General features: G+C 51.1%; 1 protein-coding gene across 4 annotated transcripts in view; it reads right to left on the bottom strand.

Annotated features, from left to right (window-relative positions):
- The window catches only part of AFAP1 (actin filament associated protein 1), a 139,738-nt gene that overhangs the window by 99,049 nt on the left and 27,826 nt on the right, over nt 1–12,863 (bottom strand). For all 4 annotated transcript variants that reach the window (XM_064584235.1, XM_045881543.3, XM_064584236.1 and 1 more), the window contains one exon: nt 10,784–10,832. The gene's annotated coding sequence lies outside the window, so the exon portion shown is untranslated. The remainder of the gene's footprint in view (nt 1–10,783; nt 10,833–12,863) is intronic.

Here is a 12,863-nt window from a genome sequence, read left to right as displayed (position 1 = left end):
TAGCACAGGGTAAGTCCTCCATGGATGGCGACGGTTACCCTCATCCTCATCAGTATAATTACCTGTAGAACACATTTTGTCAAGTATAATCTCTGCTCTAAAGGGTAGGTATAAGGATTAAGCAAGATGTTATGTAACTTGCCTGAAACAGGGCATCGTCTCACATAGTGGGGCCCGTGGTTTGGAGAAACCAAACCTCATCTCCTCCGTATATTTCATGAGACACCTCCCCAAACTTAGTGAGAACCCCTCTTCCAAACAAGTCTCTAACATTGTTTAAATAACAATCTGTGGAAGAGATGCTATCATTTCAGGGAGGAGAAAACACCCCCCCACCACCCGAGAAGGTGACTCACTCCCTCAAAGACACAAGGCTCACATGTGACAGACCAGCGTCTCCTCAGTAACAACAGGTACCTCGCAGAAATGCTAGCTAGCAATTTTAGCAATTACCAGCTCAATAATCTGTGCTTTAATAAAGCAGAAAACAATTCTGGCACTTTATCATTTCTGATGAAAGTGTGTGTCCCTCTCAGAAGTACTTCTTTTCAGAGTTGATCCAAAGGGCCCTATTTCCATAGAGAAAATGTCCGTCGTAACGTCCAAAATACAGCATAAGCCACAATGAAGAGATTTTTAATACACGTTTAGTTTTCCAGCTAAAGGATGTTAATCCGCTCCCCTGGATAAGGATCCAGAGATTACGATATAAACTAAGTACTGCTCACACCATCATGACAAACCATCTATAGCAAACCTGACTTCACCAGCCTTCTCCCTCCAAAGAGAGGTCAGCACCGCCCCCCAACTCCCTTCCTTCCCATCCGTTGGGCTCCCTCGTCGTGCTGCCCCTCCTCTGACCGGCTCCTGTAACCTCAGTGACATCTGCCCCCACTGGTGGGGCAGCGTCTGACCGTACCCCCATCACACACCCCTCTGGACAGTTTCTCCACATGCCTCCCAGGCCTGGCCTCCTCTGCTGTTCCTGCTCATCTTCTTGGACCCGGGGTTTCTTCCTCATAAGTACAGTCATCCCTGGGTCATTTCCTCCAACTCCGTGACTCTACCTACCATTTATACAGTAATCTCCCCTAAATTCCCATCTCCAGTTGAGACCTGGTCCGCACTTCCACCTGCCCTCTGTGGGGAAACGGAGCTGAATCTAGCCTTCCCAAGGAATGCTGGAGAGATAGGGTCGCATGTGGGAGACACCCGGGGGCAGGCGACAGGGGTGGTGACAAAGAGCTGTGAAAGCAAAGGCCAGGGGACACAGATGGCACATTACGAGAAACAGGACATGGGGGTGAGCTCCATGCGCCTGCAGATGAAAGCCAGCTGCTTCCACCAGCGATGGAGACCCTGTAACATGAGCAGACTCAGCCCCGTACAAACGAGCTGGAGACACCTTACACCCTTGCGGTCTCTTTGCTTATGAATAAAATCAGCTAATTCTATCTTTCTGAATTGCTCACGTTCTTTGAGGTCTTGCTTTCTGCTCTTTGCCACCAATGCTCCAGGGCCTCCATGCTTGGGCCTCAGTCTTAGCCCTACAACTGCCTTTGATTCCTCCTGCCAAAACCCACTCCCCCCGGTCGTCCCCGTCTCAAAAACGGCACCTCTAGTCTTCCAGCCACTCAGGCCCAAATCCCTGAGGCCTGTCGTCCAACCTGTCAGCAAATCTTATAGGGTCTCCTTTCAAAACACAGCAGATGGACCACTTCTCACCTCTCCTGTCATTTCCCACCAGGCCAACCACTGTGTTCTCCAGCCCAGATTGCTGTGAGAGCTCCCAACCCACCTCTCCTCTGCCACTTCTTCACCTCATCCCTGCAACCCAGCGTCCACTTCAAACAGTTTGGTAATGAATGAATGAGTGAATGAGTGAATGAATACACACACACACACACAGAAGAGAGCGAGAGGGAGGGAGAGAGAGTGAAGTACCAATGTTGTAAAATGTTTGGAGTATCCGGGGCGCCTGGGTGGCTCAGTTGGTTAAGCGACTGCCTTCGGCTCAGGTCATGATCCTGGAGTCCCGGGATCGAGTCCCGCATCGGGCTCCCTGCTCGGCGGGGAGTCTGCTTCTCCCTCTGACCCTCCCGACCCTCCTCCCTCTCATGCTCTCTGTCTCTCACTCTCTCTCTCTCAAATAAATAAATAAAATCTTTAAAAAAAAAATGTTTGGAGTATCCGGTAAAGGGCATATAGTAGTTCTTTCTACTATTTTTGCGACATTTCCCTAAGTCTGTGTGATTTCAAATCAAAGTTGAGAAACAAAACCCACTCCCTCCCTCTGTGAGCCCATCCTGTCTCCCCCACTCCCCAACCATGGGGACCTCTCCTTCAGCCCATCTAGTTTCCATGGAATGGTAAAGAGTCCTTGTCCACCTTTTGTCTTACCATGCTGGGCAGTGGGAATATAAAAATAGTGGGTACATAGCCCACAGCGTGTCCTCCGAGAGTTCTCCTTTTAATGGGAAGGGCAGACATATAAGCAGAGAATCTCAAAGCAGCGCGGCGAGTGCTCTGGCAGGGACGCAGAGCGACCGGAACGAGCTGCTCGGGGAGGAGGCACAGGAGGTCAGCCCCGCACCTTGCAGGCACCCCATTACAGCACTCTCGAAACGCTGCTAGTTCTGCACATCCGTCTGCCCCAGGCCACCCTCGGGATGGCTCCCCGCGGGGCTAGTCCCAGGGGCCAGAGGAGAAGCTGCTACAGCTCACATACATACCCTGCTCCAAAAACCGTGGCTGAGGGAAAGAGCAGCTCAAGAACAGCTTGTCTGTCAACACTCAATAACACAAAACGAGATGATCTGCAAGTCACACTTTTCCTGTTGGAGGCGAGGCTAGGTTCACAAACCATCCTTCGCTGAGAAGGGTGGAAGTCAAAGCATTCTTTACCACTAAGCACACTCCAAGTTGCCTGTGCTGGAGAAAATCCCGTCATCATCAAGCCCTAAGCCTCAGCCTCTCCGCCATCCCCAGGGCCTGATAAAACAAGGTTTGGAAAACCCTGGAAATTGTGAGGGTGCCTCCCAGCCCCAGGAGGCTCCAACACCAGGAATGAGGAAGACAGGCTGACTGGGGACAACAGGTGTCTGGGGAGTAAAACAGAGGGGGCAGTGGGCTGGGAAAGTGCTGGAAGCAGGCATGGCAAATAAAGCTGGGGCTCTGAAAGCAAACGTGTGTATGGATGGGTGGGAGGGGGTGTGAGTGTGGGTGGTGCGTGCACACGCGCAGGAGGGCTCAAGGGAACCTCATCAGGAGTCTGACCGGGAGGCGGAACCATGATTAATGAACAATGTGGCCGGCAGCGCCTGGCTGTGTTTCGCTTACTCGTGGTTAAACGGATTCAAACACACATCGCTCCCTCACATCTGAGCCCCAGCAAACACCTCTAATAGCCCTGCCAGGAGAACATCTGACCTTCACACGTGGCCAAAAATAAAGCTGCCACTATCAAATCAACACAGAATGAGTCCTGACTGCCTACAGCCCTCATGAACGCCATCCTCGGTGCTCCAGTTATGCCGGAATCCTCCAGAAATCTGTAGTGCCGCCAGGCGGGGCCGTAAACAACACGCCACGCACCGGAGCGCTTCCCACGCTGCCCGTGCAAACCGTCTCCATTCCAGGCTACTTAGCAAACTGTCCTTCCAGGGTACCTCTGGGCCAGATTTGGCCACTCTTTCCCGCAGCCTCGGATCGTATACTAAAAGAACGATCTCAGGGGACCCACGTGCTGCTGGCCACATGTCGATGCCAGAAAGCCAGGACACCCCGAACAGGCGGGAGAGCGCACTGGCGGCCCCGCCCTGCCCCCCACCTGCTCGCTCTACGTGGGCTCCAACCCAGCTACCCTGCAAAATAAACACACGGCAACACACCGCACGGAATTTGCCTCCGAAAGCATGTCTCGCAACCCACAAGAAACCGTAAGAACCGCTTTTAAAATGGCCCAAGGGAAAACCTCAGAAATGTAGACACGGGGCCACGTGTGGATGCGGGCGCGCCGCCGCAGAGCGACACCGCGGTGACGCACCGACAGCAGAGAAGGGCGGCACAAATCTAGGCAGGCACTGGAGGGAGCGGGACCTCCAGGTCAGAGGGGGTGGTCGGGGAAGGGCTGGGCTGGGGAGCGGCAGTGAGGGGTGGCCTCGCCCAGGGGCCATGACTTCCCTGCCCCAGCGCTGTAGCCGACAGCGCTCTCTGCCGCAAGGACACTTCTGTGTTGCAAGCGGCCGCAGGCCTCCGGTCCGAGGAGCAGCATCGTCATGGAAGAGGAAGAACATCACGGTGGGAGCTGAAACACGACTGCAAGGCGAGTTCCTAAGTCACACGTGGGAGGCAGCCCGCGTCCGTCGGTGCCTGTTACACCTTCACCTCCCTGCTCCGCTGTCACTCCACTTAGAGTCCCTGACTTCCCTCTGACCCCAAATTTTAGGAATCACGTATTTTTCCATGGCTTTCCACCCCCGATCAAAACACACCGAGCATCCTGACGAAGAGATCGGTCCTGCCATCATTTTGACATCTGGTTTTGTAGAACTATATGCTTTTGGTGCCGCTCGATGACCAGACCGTGGCACGGGCAAGATTAACCCCCTATGGGACAGCAGGCAGTGACCCCTCTCTTCTGGCCACGGTCCCATGCAGCCTCGGGAAAGCCGAGGCGGGGGCCACCCCCTCTGCAGAGAGTCCAGAGGAGGTGGGACAAGTAGAGAAGGTAGGCAGGAGGACAGGTGCACAGCCTGTGAGGAGAAAGGTAGGGAGCACGCCCTCCCTGGAAGCATCTTTGGATTTTATAAAGGGAGGAGGGAGGGGCTGGGCCAGCTCTATGGCTGCATTTCTAAATACTGATGTAAAATCCGAATTCAGACAAAATAAAAGGGTATCTCTCTAATAAGTATACACTCTGGTGCTCCGTGTCACTCATTTGGAAAATCATTTAGAAAGTAATAATCATTTAGAAAGAATTCACGTTTAGGTGATCATTTAGAAGATCCAGGTTACGTTCTAAGGCCCACATCCTTGTGCAAACAAAGTGCCAGGGCCTATGCCGTGGGATACACCTCTTCTGCACATCAATCAATAATATATTCAGTTATCTATTGACGAAAACCTTAATTAGCTCACGTAGACTTGAGATACAGATTTGAAAGACCTGAAATACAAACAGAAGACAGTCTTTTGGTAGCTCTGCTTCAGAATTTTGGATGGTGCGAATAACCCTTCATGATTCCAAAACCATTAGCAGTCCATCTTCACTGACTGTAGGAGGGCAATCCTTCTGGGCCCGGCGTGATAAAGAGCCCAGCTGGCGAGGGGACAGATCGTAATCAGTCCTCTGTGGGCCCAGCCAGTCCCAGGTGCTGATGTAATGCGTGGAAGTAAAGGGCTGTCAACGGCCAAGCATCTAAATACTTACCCCACCTCGCCATCTGCTGCTTCTGTCATTTGAATTTAAAATTAACCAGACCACCGTTAGAGTCGGCGCCTGCGATGCTCTTCTACCATGATGGGTACTGACCGGCCACATAAGGGCTCAAGCTGTAGCACGGATAAGAGTCCAAAGCGCTTAAATGCTAGGCTGAGAATAAAGTAAAAATTGCAATTCTCTATTTTCCCCCTTTTTCATCCCCCTCTTCTAAAGTCGCTATTCCCCAAACTCATTCGATTGTCTTGTTTTATCAAACGTATGAGAAAATGTAAGGTACTGTGAAATTTAAAGGTATTGTAAAAAATCACCACTTGCTCTCAGTAGAAGACGTGTCAATATGATTTTAAGCTGCCGGGTTTTTCTCTGCGCCTATGGCGCTGGGGTACATTTTCTCCCCCGTTCCTCCATATTCAGAGTCAAGGAAGACGGTGTGAGCAGGAGAGAGGGCGGTGAGGTGAGCAGTTGAAAGGCTCTGGGAAGGACACAGGTAGGCTCTGGTCCCACTCCACCCAGGTGATGCTGGGCAGCTCGCTTTCTTGTGCCTCGGGCTCTATATTCTACCTGCACCAGGATAAAAGCCCTCGGCACACGCACACGGGGCAGCGTCGCTCACCTGTGTGTAACGCTGTGACCACCTGCTGATTTCCCGCGGAAGTGGTCTGCACATTTCTACTCAAGACCCGCACCTTCTTCCAGGTTAAGTATTTGGGCCGATGAGACATCCCGCAGGGACCCGTGTGGCCTCCCCGCCTACAGTCCCCCACTCCCTGCTCACGCAGCTTTTTCCACAAGCATTTTTCATGACACGGCCGCCTCACCCCGCCCGTCCACTCAACAAATACTAATCGCTGTGCCGGGGCAGGGGGCGGAGCAGCGACTCGAGACAATAACCCGGCCTTCGGGGAGCCCATGTGTGTGCTGGTGCGCACGGACAAACCGAAACGCACGCTAGGGAGTGACAGATGCCGCACGGAACCGGGCCGCGGAGGAGGGGAGAAAGAACATCTCCACCCGGCCTGCCGTGATGCTGACATTGTGCCAGGTCAGCAGGGAAGAGGACAGTGACGAGAGCCCCTGTAAAGTGACACTGTCCTCCCTCCATTCTTCTCTCTTCATAATGGAAATAAAAAGGGAGGGGGCATAAAACTGTTTTAAGATGGTTTCAGATTTCAGACGTCTGGGCACCAAACCCGCTGCATTTCAAGGAAAAGCTGATCAACCATATGGCCGACGGCTGACTGTTTTTAAGAGGGACTCTTAAATACGGGCAAATGTGTCCGTTTATGTGGATGCTCGGGGCCCGCGCTCGTGCAAACCATGCTCACGGAACTATCCGTTTTGCCAGATTTGCCAGCTTGCCACAAACAGTCTTCCACGCCTTTTCTGTTTATAAATGGCACACACACCCAGATATGCAAATCGAGGCGAGCTGTCCCTTCTGCCGCTGCAGCCATGACAATGGGGCCAAATCCACAAGCACACACCGCACCCTGGGGCTGTCGGGCCGTCGGACGGGTGGATTCCTCCACCGGCCTGCTTTCCTTGAAGGTGGCAAGGAACAGAGGAGGAGCCTTCTCTCCGCACAGGACAGACCGCACTGGGTTCTCTGGAAGCATTCTGCTCCCACATCCGCCTGCCCCTCCCCATCGCCCCCCACTTCCCAGTTTGCTGCAGGCCCTGGAAGGCTCCCACGGCCCTGCAACAGGAACGTGCTATGGCTCCCATCACACACGGGAGGGACAAGGAGCTGCTGGGACGGCATGCTAATCAGAGAGCCCCATTCACAGCCGGAGTCTCTTGATGCCCAAATTATGCTTTTCCATCACACTGTTTACAAGGAGCTGAATTCAGGTTCTTTCTACAACAGCCCGGAGGTATTTACACGACAGAAACCATGATGACCCATTAGTATTCTCTTTCTTCTAAAATGTTGAAATAATAGCATTTATCATGCACTCGGAAGGTGCCAGGCTCTGAGTTTTATCTCACTGAACTCTTGGGACAACCCCATAAGATCGGTACCATACCACTCTGCAACCGAGGCACGGAAAGGCTGAACAGCTAGTCCACGGTCACAGGTTATTTCGCATTTTTTTCAAATTTTCAAAAGTAAATATCGCTGCCGTTACAAATGTTATTAAAGTGTAAACATAATTAAGATGCACTAAATAGGGGCGCCTGGGTGGCTCAGATGGTTGAGCGTCTGCCTTCGGCTCGGGTCGTGATCCCAGGGTCCTGGGATCGAGCCCCGCATCGGGCTCCTGGCTCGCCGGGGAGCCTGCTTCTCCCTCTGCCTCTGCCTCTCCCCCTGCTCATGCTCTCTCTCTAACTCTGTGTCTCAAATGAATAAATAAAATCTAAAAAAAAAAAAGATGCACTAGATAATAAAATAGCAAGAATTTTTGAACTCAGATTTATGCCAAACAGGGAAACTCTCCTCCACTCTAACCCCCGATCCAGCCCCTCCTCTGGGGCAACCAGTGCTACCAGCATGTTACCCAGCCGTCCAGAGCGCTGCCATGGGTGTGCAAACAAGGAGCCGTGCGCACACACAAGTGAGATACTGTCCACATCACCACAGAACCCCCCCAGGGCCTTGAGCGGGCGTAGCGACTGCACGCCCCTCCTCCGTGAGACACCTTCCCTGCCACCTCCTCTAAACAGTCAAGGTGAAGGGTCAGCTTGTCACACAAACACAGCTCCTGGCTGCCGGCTCCCCTTCCCCGCCCTGTCCCACGTGCAGCCGTGTTTTCGGCCAGCAGCCGGAAAGAACTGGCAGTCGTCGTGGTAGACACGAACGTGCCACGTGATCGATTCCTCCTCGAGCAGGGACTCGGCACACAGGGACAGAATCCTTCTGTGCCTTTGTGTCCCCACGGACCATCCCGTGTTGCTTTTGCAATCACATGGGGTTAGTTGGCTTATTAAGGTTTTCACATTCTGAGTCTTTTTCTATTTCATGAGAAAGACATGGATACGTCCTGGTGGAGATATTCATACCATTATGGAGAGTGATAAACAAACAGAGGCCCCTCGTTGCCACTCTCCCCCACAGAAATAGCTGCTGCTATCCCCATCCTCCGTGGGATGCCGTGGCATCCTTCCCATGGTGCATATCGATTCCAGCGCACACATCGGGGCCTTCTTTTAAGGATGCACCTCATCAATGGGCAACGGATGTCATGCTTCCCGCCGTAAGGAAAGCCCACTTCTTCAATGCACACCGTGCCAGAGGCCTGGGGTGGGTATGGCAGAGTGAGGATACAAGGCTTTGCCCTGGGAGGTCATTATTCCGGCCCAGAATAGTCACAAAATATCTGGGCAAAGGATGGGAAACTGTCAATCCAAAAGACATGAGCAGGCAAGTCAGAAAAGAAAATCAATCACTCATACCTCACTAATAATGAAAAATGCAAATTAAGGGGCACCTGGGTGGCTCAGTCGGTTAAGCATCTGCCTTCAGCTCAGGTCATGACCCCAAGGTCCTGGGATCGAGTCCCACCAAGCAGGGAGCCTGCTTCTCCCTCTGCCTCTCCCCCACCCTGCTCCTGCTCTCTCTCACTCTGCGCGTGTTCTCTCTCTCAAATAAACAAATAAATCTTTTTTATAAATGCAAATTAAAATGATACCATCTATTATTTATCCAATTGGCAAATTGCTTTGACTGGTAATACTTAGTATTGGTGAGGACTCGGTGAGGCGGCTGCCTTGAGCACGGCTGAACCGTACCAATGGAAACCACCTCTCTGAAGGAGAGTTGAAGGCGTCTGCCAAGATCAGCCACACCACCATACCCTCTGTCACCCCACCCCAAGAACAACCTGCGCTGAGATGCACACTGAGTTCTGCAAACAAGGGTCTTCGTTACCCACAATAGCACTATAAACTATAAAACCCAAACATCCAACATTACATAAACATTTCAGGTATAATTTAAGTATAAATCGTGTTTTGAAAGAGCATTTCATGATGTGACAAAATGCTCATTTATATTTGTGGAATAAAAAAGAGATCTCAGACAGATGTAACACCCATTTTACTAAAAAAAAAGAAAAAAAGAAAAAAATCTATGCTGAGAAAAAGAAAAGGAATAGGCCTTAGTCAAGGGTCTCCAAGACCTTGCCCCAGCCCCAGCCCCAGCCCCAGCCCCGAGGTTCGATGACTGGCCAGGAGGACTCAGCACACAGGCAGACTCGGAGCTAGACTTATCACGGCGAGAAGAAACAAAGCACAGGCGGCAACAGGAAAGGCATAGGGAGCGGAGGACACCAACTGGGAACCTGCGGGGTCCTCTCCCTCGCAGTTACGCAGGACAGCACATGTGAAGCGCTGTCACCAGGAAGCTCGTTAGAGACCCCGCATCAGGGGTTTCACTGGGGGCTGGACACGTGGGCCCCCTTGGCCAGGCTCCAGGAGGAACTCGGGTGTGCTGGCACGAACCGTGCTGTCTGCACAAAGAGCTCAGGCTCGGTGAGCCGCTCTCACCAGTCAGGGTGAGGGGAACCGTCCCCACATCAAAGTTCCAGACACCAGCCAAGGGCCAAGCTTGCAAGCAGGCCTCCCAGAGGATGGCAGTCTCTGGCCTGCCGTGGTAACACTTTTCTGCACGAGGCCAAAACGTTCATAGTGCTGATGTCTGCTGGTGAGACTTATTTTCTTCTCTATCCTCTCTTATTTCCAAACGCTCTCCAATGAACATATATTTCCTTTACGAGTGGGGAGGGGTGTCACACGCTTCTAAAAGCTCTGTTTTGCATGATGACAATTTTCAGATTAGACACAGGGGAATTCTTTTTTTTTTTTTTTAAAGATTTTATTTATTTATTTTTTAGAGAGCAAGCGAGAGAGAAACAGCATGAGAGGGGAGAGGGTCAGAGGGAGAAGCAGGCTCCCCGCCGAGCCGGGAGCCCGATGTGGGACTCGATCCCAGGACGCTGGGATCATGACCTGAGCCGAAGGCAGACGCCTAACCATCTGAGCCACCCAGGCGCCCGACACAGGGGAATTCTAATATTCACAAATGCCATAAGAAGACAGGCCAGGGAGAGAGCTGAGCGGGGCTGGCGGGGATGCTGGAGAGCCACCATGGGATGGGCGGTCCTGGGTGAAGAGCAGGGATGAAAACTCCACCTATGTCCTCAGTATTTCCAGCTTTTCCCCCAACCAAACAAGCCAGATCGTCAGACCTCATCTCTGACATGGATATAAGCAGGCACTATCTTGGTTTTAATGCAAAGACCTCTATTCTGAGCACCCCCAGCAGACAGTGTAATGGCTCTTGTTGAGACAGTGTAATTTCTTTTAATGCCACTGAATTGGAAGATCATGAAATCTTCTTACCTGTGCTTCCTTCTGATGATCCTCACCAAAGAAAGAATTTCAGAAGAATCTAAAAGGTAAAAACAAAACAAAACATGTATGAACTGGAGATACATGACCCAGAACTCAATCCCTGACTCTACGACATCATTTCCTTATGGTAAAAGCGGAGGGAAACACGGCCTGCCTCACAATTCTAAGGGTCAGGTGAGAAAACAGATGTACAAGAATTTTAATGATAAGATGCTAATATGAGAAACCCCACATCATCATTCCACAAATGCCTACTATGTGCAGGCTCAGGCCTGGGCAATACGGCGGTCAATAAGACAGACATAGGCCCATAGAGCTCAGAGGGCGTGCGGCTCACTCGAAGAAGAGATCGTGAGTAAGGTATGGGGGTGACAGGAGGCAGCCTTCTAGCAGGGGCTCTGAGAAGGCCTCTGGGACTGAGACTTGGCTTGCAACCCCAGAACTACCACGTGAGAGCTCTGTGACCTCGGGCAAGTTGCTTCAGTTTCCCTGGGCCTCAGTTTCCTTATCTGTACGATAAGGATCCAAAGAGTAGCATCACAATCCTCCTGGGGCTGTAATGAGAATTTAATGATTTCATGTCTGTGACATTCTCAGAACCATGTTTGGCCACAGAAAATACTTAAACTGTGGAGATAATTTTTATAAGATAAATATATAAATTTTAGGGGCTTTGAGAAGATGTAAACGAGACCCTAACCTGTTCACGCAAGATGAGCAAAATTCTCCCTGACCAAATACTCCTATCTCCCCCTCAGCAAGTCTAGTGAACTTTATTCCAGGGGTATTCCCAGGAAATTAAGGTTTTAGATGCTACATCTGGGCAGTATTAAAAGTGTGCCAAATACCCAGTAAATGACTAAGTTAAACATATTTCCAAAATAATTACATATGTTTCCAAAACACATATAGGCTTGAAATTTTCCAAAATTTAAAAGCACAAAGCACCTTCACATATACCAGCTCACTGGCAAAAACCCTTCGACAGAAGCCGAACAGAGAAGGCAGGGCATTCAGTGATCCTGTGAGGCCTGGCCACAGTCCGAGAGCCGGTCGGTGGGGAGAAAGCAGACCGAAGCAGAGTGTCCCTTTGTTAACACTGCTCTTCTCCCTCCACACTGTAACGTGCACGTACCCGCTTAGCTCCTAAAATTCGACAGAAATCCCAACGTAGAGACTTGAAATAGCATTCGAGAATTTCCACGATGCACACACGCATCTTGTTCTCTGGCTTTGAGAATTGCTTCGCTGCCCTTCGGCCGCGGAGGCAGAAACCAGACTGCATTCCCCGGAGCCGAAAGCAGAGTGTTTGCTTCTCAGCAGGTAATCTTTGGGGTTAAACGAACAGGAGATCATTCCACAAAATTACTGTTACGCTTCTCAAAAAGCAAGTGTGACTTTCATAGAAAAATCTATGGTGTTTCCATTTGGGAGAAAGGTCCACGAAAGCCACGAAAGGATAATACAGTCATACAACAACAATTAAATTCATCTGTCACACAGTGAAACCCCAAAGCCCTCAGGCACCCAGCTGCTTTCTGAGCTGAAATTAAACTCCAACTGAGAAACAGGTCAACTCTCTAAAATATTCTTTTGCAAACATCTTAAGTAAAAATTCCTTTAGCTTGCTTGTCGTTTTCCAGATGCAATACCTCTGCTGGCCTTACTTGAATTTCCATGGCCCCGATGCCAAGTCAGCCACTGCGGTGACAACACGGAGGGACGGAGGGACACGACATGGCCACACCTTCGAGGAGCTCACACGGGGAAAGGAGGCCACCCAGCCACAGTCTTAAAGTAGCACACTCATTGCTATTACCTATTTCAGCCACGGCTCTAACTAGCTTGAATTTAAAAAAAAGAAAAAAGAACCTAGCACACATAGCACATCCCATTTCTAGAAGGAAGCGATCAGATCTGAACAGTAAGTGAAGCTCAGAGTGTGGGGGCCAGGCAGACGCAGTCCCTGTAGCGTGAGAGCTCATTCACAGGGGTTAAGAAACGTACCACGCGGAGGCGGAGGAGGCCCCCAAGCACAGGGGCGACCGGGGGCTTCAGGGACGTCCGG

This window comes from Mirounga angustirostris, unplaced genomic scaffold, assembly GCF_029215605.1.
Source record: "Mirounga angustirostris isolate CCGP_5_RB_7025 unplaced genomic scaffold, mMirAng1.0.hap1 SCAF_2, whole genome shotgun sequence".
Taxonomy (NCBI): domain Eukaryota; kingdom Metazoa; phylum Chordata; class Mammalia; order Carnivora; family Phocidae; genus Mirounga; species Mirounga angustirostris.
The sequence above is the reverse complement of the archived record's forward strand: the minus strand, read 5'-3'. Positions and strand labels throughout refer to the sequence as shown.